This window comes from Physella acuta, unplaced genomic scaffold, assembly GCF_028476545.2.
Source record: "Physella acuta isolate Inbredline_101_S28 unplaced genomic scaffold, ASM2847654v3 ptg001234l, whole genome shotgun sequence".
Taxonomy (NCBI): Eukaryota; Metazoa; Mollusca; class Gastropoda; family Physidae; genus Physella; species Physella acuta.
Window position 1 is genome coordinate 296822 of NW_026732750.1, and position 9828 is coordinate 306649.

At 36.5% G+C, this 9828-nt stretch overlaps 1 long non-coding RNA gene across 1 annotated transcript; it reads left to right on the plus strand.

Moving 5' to 3' along the window:
- The first annotated feature begins 1578 nt into the window (after nt 1–1578).
- On the plus strand, nt 1579–8650 carry LOC131957357 (uncharacterized). The gene is made up of 3 exons (XR_009389098.1): nt 1579–1879; nt 4749–4823; nt 8445–8650. It is a non-coding gene; the product is annotated as an uncharacterized LOC131957357 (long non-coding RNA).
- Nucleotides 8651–9828: the final 1178 nt, after the last annotated feature.

A 9828-nucleotide genomic window follows, 5' to 3' on the forward strand; every position in this document is an offset into this window, starting at 1 on the left:
ACGCCCAATAGGACCTAACTACGCCCAAAATGACATAATCACGCCTATCAGGCCATGACCACGCCCAAAATGACATAACCACGCCCATCAGGACCTAACCACGCCAAATGGGACATAACCACGCCCAAAATGACATAACCACACCCATCAGGACCTGACCACGCCCCGTGATCTAACCACGCCCAAAATGACATAACCACGCCCATCAGGACCTGACCACGCCCACCAGCACTTAGCCAGGTCTAGGTCGATTGTACGAGTTACATCGCATACCTCTCAGCAGGGCGTGAGACCCAGGTTAACCAAATTTGACAGTTTGCCTTGTAACTCGAGCCTTATATCAATACAGGTAGACATGACATACCTAGGTGACATGGATGGGGGGGGGGGGAGGGGAGGACTGCACAGGTAAGTACTGTGACGTCACAAGCTAGGGGCTTTCATTTTCGTGTGCATGTAGTGTTGCATTAAAAAAAACGGAACTGCAAGTTGCTTTCTTTAGTTCATTTCAAATAAAATAAAAAGCTTGATTGAAAAGGGGAACAGGTATTTCAGCTCACCTGAGAACATAGACAAAGGTAAATTACAGATTTTTAAAATAGTTTCTTTGATCAATATAGGTCTCAAATACTGCTAAAAAATAATTGTAATAAGGTAATTAAACATTTTATAAGTGATACAAAATATGTTTTTAGTACCAACAATTAAAAGATAAGAAGTTTGTTTTGCTGTTATCTGGTACATAACCAACAACATATATTCGTATATATGTATATATATATATATATATATTATATATATATATATATATATATATATATATATATATATATATATATATATATATATATATATATATATATATATTTATATATATATATATATATATATATATATATATATATATATATATATATATATATATATATATATATATTTATATATATATATATAGGCCTATATGTATATATATATATATATATATATATATATATATATATATATATATATATATATATATATATGTATATATCAGTCATGTCTCTTTTTCTTTTTGTATATATATATATATATATATATATATATATATATATATATATATATATATATATATATATATATATATATATATATATATATATATATATATATATATATATGTATATATATATGCATACATGCGTATGTGCACACATACAATATATATGTATACATGTATCAGTATATGTAAAAATTAATATATTTATACACATATATAGACACTGTATATATGTATGTGTATGTAGGTGTGAAAATGTCTATGTATATATGTAACGGCGTGAAAGTGTTTTTATGTAGATCTATGTGTACTTACGTGTGTGTGTGTGTGTGTTTGTGTGTGTGTGTGTTTGTGTTGTAGGGGTGGAGACGTTAAGAATCGCTGGCAGGAATGAAATCCCCAAACACCAGTTATCAAAACGGGTTCCGTAGCCGTTTTTGAAATTTATTTCTTTAAACTTGTTCATCCAACTGTAGTCATTTAAAGTCTATGATACAAAAAAAAAAAAAAAAATAGACGTTCGCGGGGATTTGGGCCTAAAGTTTTCCTTCACATTCCCCCACAGGCTCTCGTTAACTAAGTTTGTCGATTCTTAAGTACCCGATCAACGTTACGGTACATGTTGTTATCATCTTTGTGCGAGGTTTGCATTATATCTAGGGCCGCATAGAAACTTGGACTAAAAGACTGAAACCATTGAAAGGGTGTGAAGTTAAGTTTTTAAATTCTTTTTACGCGTGTTTGCGGTATAGTTAAAAAAAAAAACAACATGGCGGATAATTAGCATAAACACTTGACACATTGAAATTCAAAGCTGTAGGAAGGTAACGTGGTGAGTGGGTAAGTACTGACGGATGCGCTTACCTGAAAGGTACGTTGCCGTTGTCAGAGTTAGGTGTTTTTGTATTAGTGTTCCTGTGTGTATGTGTGTATGTACCTGTACCTGTACCTGTACCTGTACCTGTACCTGTACCTGTGCCTGTGCCTGTACCTGTACCTGTACCTGTACCTGTACCTGTACCTGTACCTGTACCTGTACCTGTACCTGTACCTGTACCTGTACCTGTACCTGTACCTGTACCTGTACCTGTACCTGTACCTGTACCTGTACCTGTACCTGTACCTGTACCTGTACCTGTACCTGTACCTGTACCTGTACCTGTACCTGTACCTGTACCTGTACCTGTACCTGTACCTGTACCTGTACCTGTACCTGTACCTGTACCTGTACCTGTACCTGTACCTGTACCTGTACCTGTACCTGTACCTGTACCTGTACCTGTACCTGTACCTGTACCTGTACCTGTACCTGTACCTGTACCTGTACCTGTACCTGTACCTGTACCTGTACCTGTACCTGTATCGGTATCGGTATCGGTATCGGTATCGGTATCTCTGTTTCCATACCTTGACGTTTTCCCTTTCCTCTGCAACCATATCTGTCATTTTCACTTTTTCTCCTTTTGCTCATAATCTACGAACACACACAACGACAGGTTAAACATTAGATTAATTAGTCTTGAGCTAATTAAGTGTCAGGACAAGTTCAAACAACGGTCATTTACTTACCGGATTGTCTATAGATGGCGAAACACAATTTTAAACGATTTTACTCACTCAAAAGATGTGGTTTTTTTTTTTCAAAAATAAAATGAGTTGCTTACGATTAAAATAATTTAAACGTATTTACAAATAATAAAGCTATTTTTACAAGCTTTTATTTAACTTGCTTCCTCTGTCGTCCGTCCGTCGACAGTCTGTCTGTCGTCATAGATCGAAACGTCCAAGATAAATTTTGGGCTCTTCTGACAGATTCGTTTCATAGTTGGCACGCTTTTCTTTATAGTAATTTAAATAGTAGTGTATTATCATATATTTAAAGAAAACAATTTATTTTCTACTTTTTAGTGCATTATTACACACAAGCGTGTTATTAAAACGTTTTTATGAGTTAATTTTACTCAGCTATTTTCAATGTTATCATAATTTTGTTTTTGAAAAATTGCTTTAAGTCAAAGTTTTTAAGCTTCACTCTCTTCCCATATCAAACTTCGTCATAAAATCTACCCCCCCCCCCCCCAGGTAAAGTGTTTGCTTATGTACGAACATATTTTTCAATGAGTTCTACTAGAAATTATCTCCTCCTTGAAGTTAAATATAATGGACAGCTATTTCTACCAGTCTTTTTATTATTATCTACAACTATTTCTACCAGTCTTTTTATTATTATCTACAACTATTTCTGCCAGGCTATTGTTACCTACAACTATTTCCGATAGCTATAACTTTCTACCTATCTATTGTTACCTATAACTATTTCTACCAGCCTATTGCTAGCCATAACTATTTCTGCCAGCCTATTGTTACCTACGACTATTTCCGCCAGTCTATTGTTACCTACGACTATTTCCGCCAGTCTATTGTTACCTACGACTATTTCCGCCAGGCTATTGTTACCTACGACTATTTCCGCCAGTCTATTGTTACCTACGACTATTTCCGCCAGCCTATTGCTAGCCATAACTATTCCTGCTAGCCTATTGTTAATTTACTATATCTGCAAGCACAAGAAAAAGACAGGTTTTTTTGCCGTGCAATAAGAAAACAATTTAAACAAAAATAATAATTGCGTTTTGACAGGTGTTTAAATTGCATTCGAATCATTCTAGAAACACAGAGCTTGTATGTATAAAAATATAACATCACAAGTGTCATCTTGAAATACCGGAATGCACGGTGGGTGTTAAAATTGAGTGGCATAATGGCGGAGGCGTCAGTAAAATCCAAGGGGTGTGGGGGTGGGGTAGGGGAAGGGGTGGCAGGGTGCTCCGTCGGGTGCTCTATGGAAAGCCGGTAAAAAGAAACAAGACACCTTTAGTGTAAACTCGACCTTGACCTAACCAACTTCCGTTATGCAGAGAAATTTTAAATTTTTTTTATAGGTTAAGTGTAATTTATGATAATTAATGCGGTTCTGGAGATCGCTCTGACACTCTCTTTGATTTCAATTACTACGCTATTTCCCACCCCCCTACAGAAAAAAGTTTAAAAAAAATTATTGAATTTTTTTTTTACCGTGACTGGCCTATTACGATACTTTAGCGTGACTGGCCTACTACGATACTTCAGTCGTAAATTACGAAACCTCAGTCCACATTTTTTTTAGTTGCCGTGACTGGCCTATTACGATACCTCAATTTTAGTTGCCGTAACTGGCCAATTACGATACCTCAGTTTTAGTTGCCGTGACTGGCCTATTACGATACCTCAGTCCACATTTTTTTTAGTTGCCGTGACTGGCCTATTACGATACCTCAGTTTTAGTTGCCGTGACTGGCCTATTACGATACCTCAGTTTTAGTTGCCGTGACTGGCCTATTACGATACCTCAATCCACACTTCCTGTTCAAAATCTGTTTTGAACAGTAAAATATCAAATTCCAATAGGTCAAGGTTACCAAGTATTTCACCCGTACGGTAAAAAAAACAACAACAAAAAAACTAGGCTCAAACTCACCGGATATTTGTTACTGAAAGGAATGCGTTTGATAACCTTAAAGACCCCGGCCCTCCCCTCCAAACATACACACACATCCACCCTTTTAACTTTAACCCGCTGTAACCTTCCACCACGTAGAACCCCACGTTAAAGAAGGTTTTTTTTTTAAAGTCTGCAACATTCTTATCAAAATTACATTTTTTTTTTCAGCGGGATTAAAAATTGTGTTACGGGCGTTGCAGGCTTCTCTTTCAAGCGTGACCTGATCAGGACACACGTTAGCAGGTAAATTAAACAGAAACTAATTTCACGTGCGTTAAACTATTCAGGTGATTAATTTAAAATAAGATGCTGTATTAATTTTAAAATTTTATTGTCAGCTGATTAATTTAAAATAAAAACTATGTTGATTTTAAATTTTTATTGTCAGCTGATTAATTTAAAATAAAAACTATGTTGATTTTAAATTTTTATTGTCAGCTGATTAATTTAAAATAAATTTGATTTAAAAATGTGCTTGTTTTGACTCGTAAGCAGGAAGTTAAATGTATATGTAGGCGTACTTGCCTATATCCATGAGAAAGTGGATAAAAAAAAATTCAGTTCGTGAATTCTAATTTTCGACGCATGATGCTATCACACGGTACTTAACACTTAACACTGCGACGCGAATAATATAACAATGGTGATCAGAGATAAGAATTGTTACGCTTGTAAAGGCTATTCCTTATTGTATTGCTATGTGATATGTTTTATTGAAGGCTATTCCTTGTTGTATTGCTATGTGATATGTTTTATTGAAGGCTATTCCTTGTTGTATTGCTATGTGATATGTTTTATTGAAGGCTATTCCTTATTGTATTGCTATGTGATATGTTTTATTGAAGGCTATTCCTTATTGTATTGCTATGTGATATGTTACCTAACCTATTATATTCAGTGTTTCTTCCAGACTTTATTCTCGGGGGGGGGGGGGGCACTTGAATTTTTCGGGGGTGGGAGCGGTAGACTTTCTCCTGGGGGGGGGCGGACACTGTTAAAAGTATATATTTTCTATATAAATTATATAAATTTCATTTCGTTCGGGGGGGGGGGGCGGTGAAAAATTTCCGGGAGGCGGGGGGCGAAGCCCCCCCCCCCCCCCCGAAGAGATGCCTGGAAGAAACTCTGATTATATTGACGGCTATTCCTTATTGTAATGTTACCTAATCTATTATATTGACGGCTATTCCTTATTGGAATGTTACCTAATCTATTATACTGACGGCTATTCCTTATTGGAATGTTACCTAATATGTTTTATTGACGGGTATTCCTTATTATGTTGATATCCAATCTATTTTATTAACTTTGTGAATTTACAAACTGGCTTTTGTAGTGGGATGTCGGCCTTGTAGAGTCGGATCTAGGGAGTGGACTTTTAAAATTCGATATAATTTTAAATTTAAGATTTGTAAAACGAGATGTATAAATATCATCTACACTATTATTATTATAATATTATAACCTGTGGAATGTGTTGAGTGACCAATAGGAAAGGATTAGCGAGGTTTGAGGTCTAGTTGCCATCCAATTAAACATTAAAGTTAAAATAGAGAACGAATTATAAACAATAAATTGTGTTTACACTTTAACAGAAATGTAGTATAATAATACAGCGAAACATACCTATATTAATAGTGTGCAAAGTGGAATGGGTAGACATAATGTGTCATCTGAATCTCGGAAAATTTCATAATAAAAAAAATTCTATGTGACATTTGCAGACGCTTGCAATGTATCATAAGTAGTCACATTTGCAATATAACATAACAATAACATACTAATGTGACATTTGTAATACGATGTTTTTAATTTCAGTTGAAACTTGTATAACGTTTAGCTTTAAGCAGAGTTACCGTTCAACTGTAACTTGATCTCAAGACTTAATGTTACATAGATAGCCTTTTTTGACGTATCGAATCCATAATATCTCAATTGTATTTTCTTTTTAAATCAAGATTATTTTTCTTCGTAAGATAACAATCCTTGTCATTCCATAATATCCATAATATCACAGTTGTATTTTCTTTTTAAATCAAGATTATTTTTCCTCGTAAGATAATAATCCTTGTCATTCATTCGAGTGCGAACCCCTTGGAAGTTAAGACTCGATAGCAGGGGACAGTAACCCATCTAGGAGAGACAACTCCATAACCATACTATTGTTGTCTTGTAGTTTGTTCTTGGTTAGACAAAGGGTATGGAACCAAATCAAGAAAGAAAAGCAGGCTGAAATAGAAGTAAAACGGGCCATGACAAGTTGACACGTAATAATTAACTAAATCCCTTCCAATATTATAATTAATAACGAAGAACAAATAACACCAATAATTTTGAACCCCACGTCTAATCTCAAAAAAATGTGTACAAACGGTTAGACTTCCCTTGATATATGAAACATCAAAAATTCTGACCTCCGCAACATCAAGAATCTTGATATAAGTAAGATCAAGATTCTCGAACCCCAGCTTTCCTATTCTCCGTCCCCCAAGATTAAAATAGCAACCAGAAAAAATATTTTAAAGGTATTTGTCCGCAGCCCTTGTAACTTGTGTTACGTACCGAACATTTTGGTGTTGCTGCCTTCAATAGCCCGAGTGATATTACACTGACTTGAAAAGATTGTGGACGCGATGTTCTTTTATAAGCTATTGATGTAGATGAATGCTGTAGAAAAATGCCGTGTATTGCTGGCGTTGGAATGACGTATTCAAGGCTCGATCTTTCCATCGACTGCTTTCTCGTAGGTTGTCTGAAAAGACGGGGGTCATGTGGTGTTCTAAGCGGGTGGTTCCAATGGTGGGTCCAGGGAGGGGTGGAGAGGACCAGTGTGGGGGAGGGGGGGAGGTAGTGGGATAACCGTGTGGGGAAGGGGGCTAGATGGAGATAAGAAATTTCAGAAGGTGGGTGGGTGGGTGGGTGGGTCCAGAAATGGATTGGGTAGGTGTGTGTGGGGGGGGGGGGTCGGGGGAGATGTATACAGCTGGGAGTGGGGGTGTGTGTTCTAGTGCGTGTCTGTTCCGTGAGGTGATTGGGTGATATATATATATATATATATATATATATATATATATATATATATATATATATATATATATATATATATATATATATATATATATATATATATATATTGTGTGTGTGTGTGTAACTAGTTATATGCACATGCGCATATGATAGGCAATAGAAAAAGGTTCAAGTGTTGTCTAGTTAGGTGTGTTTCATCCGAACTGTGTTCAACGATTGGCATACAACGTTGACACAATATCTGGACAACAACGTTGACACAAGATCTAGACACCAACGTTGACACAAGATTTAGACAACAACGTTGACAAAATCTGTGATTTTAATTTAGTTGACATAAGCTTGACATACAATGTTGACACAATCTATGTTTCCCAATTAGCCAACTCAAGATCTAAACTACCACGTTGACACAATCTGTCATTTAGCGGCTCAAGATCTAGAACATAACGTTGTCACAATATCTAGACGACAACGTTGAAACAATATGTGATTTTAATTAAGACGACATAAGCTTAACATAAATGTTGACACAATCTTTGTTTCTAAATCAGCCAACACAAGATCTAGACAACAACGTTGACACAAGATGTAGACAACAACGTTGACACAATCTGTGTCTCTCAATTAGCCGACATAAACCCGTTACTTGTCTCTTATATCTCGATGATTTTTGTTTGTTGTCGTCTTCTCTCCACATCCTTGATGCGACTCTAATTAAAACACGCTGAGTCGAGCTTGACAGCTTAATGAGGGATGTTTGCATTAATTAGACAATGATTGAACATGTCATTTCGCTGTTGTTGCTGTTGCCTAACGTGTTAATGTGACCTGCAGGGAGACACCAAAACATGGAGACACGGATGGTTCTGTTGCTGTTGTGGTCGCTGGTGGTGATGGTGTCGGCGCAGATGTCGGTTGACATGAATACAACGTTGGGGACGGTATCTGGCATGTTGGTACCCCCAGGGTCAGGTGAAAGTGTCACGCTGAAAGTGTTTTATGGAATTCCTTTCGCAGAACCTCCTATCGGGGATCTCCGTTTTAAGGTAAGTTTTCGTGCTTTCTATTCGCACGGTAAAGTATTGGTTACTCGCCAGTTTTGGAGAGTATTTTAAGTACCTAATTTGTTAAGTATTTTAGACAGGTCGCATATTTAGTATTGTCTAGATGTGTAGAGCCATTCTAGCCGTTTTCTAGCTATGGGGGTAATTTTAAACGTGCGACATGTTTGATATGTCCTTGCTTTGGGTGAAATTCTACACTACGCGTCCAAATATTAACGAGATTTAGAGGACTATTATTATAGGCAAGCCCCATTTCTAATATTTTCTAACTTTGGGTGTAATTCTAAACTACATGTCTAAAATATGATCGAGCTTTAGAAGACAATTATTATAGGCAAGCCACATTTTTAAAATGTTCTAGCTTAGCAGTGTGTTGGGCTGAATGATTCAGCGATCGTCCGTTTAAGACGCCCAAGCAAGTAATTAATTCCAGCCTCACACTTAGCTTCTCTTGTCCACAGCAGCCGCCCCCCCCCCCCCCTCCGTATCCCAGTACTACTGGTATAACTTTAAGAATAATTTAAATCCTTCTGTTTTTTTTTTTTTTTTTTTACATATGGTATGATCATCAATGTTACATTTTTAACGTGTGAGCTTCCTAATGGACACGTCCAAGTGTGTCTACAATATTCGACTATAGTCACGCCCCGTCCCCCGTCCCGTCCCCCGTCCATCTGTATTAACGTCATACTTGGCTGACCCTTTCTTCAGTGTGCTGAGCTTGATATCGCCGCAGAGATCAGGAAGTCTTGATGGCTTTTTCCTCGCTGATAAAGACAACGTTTGTCGCCAGCGTCTATCATGTGATTTTAATTTCACATTTTCCCGTTAGCGTGTATCATGTGAAGTAGGCCAATTATAATTTCACATTTTCCCGTCAGCGTCTATCGTGTGATGAAGGCCGATTATAATTTCACAGTTTGTCATCAGCGTGTCTCTTCACAAATCATTTAAAAAAAATCAGAATGTAATTTGTGTACAGTAACTTGGTTACATATGTTATTTTCTGTACGTATGACCACACACCGACAACACTGGGGAGTACTGTATCTTTATAACACGTTTATTATTTGTGCTTTATAATTAATAAACATTTTCAAATAACGAGGTTTCTAAAAAAATACTTCATGAAACGTAATTTACTGATATTTTGA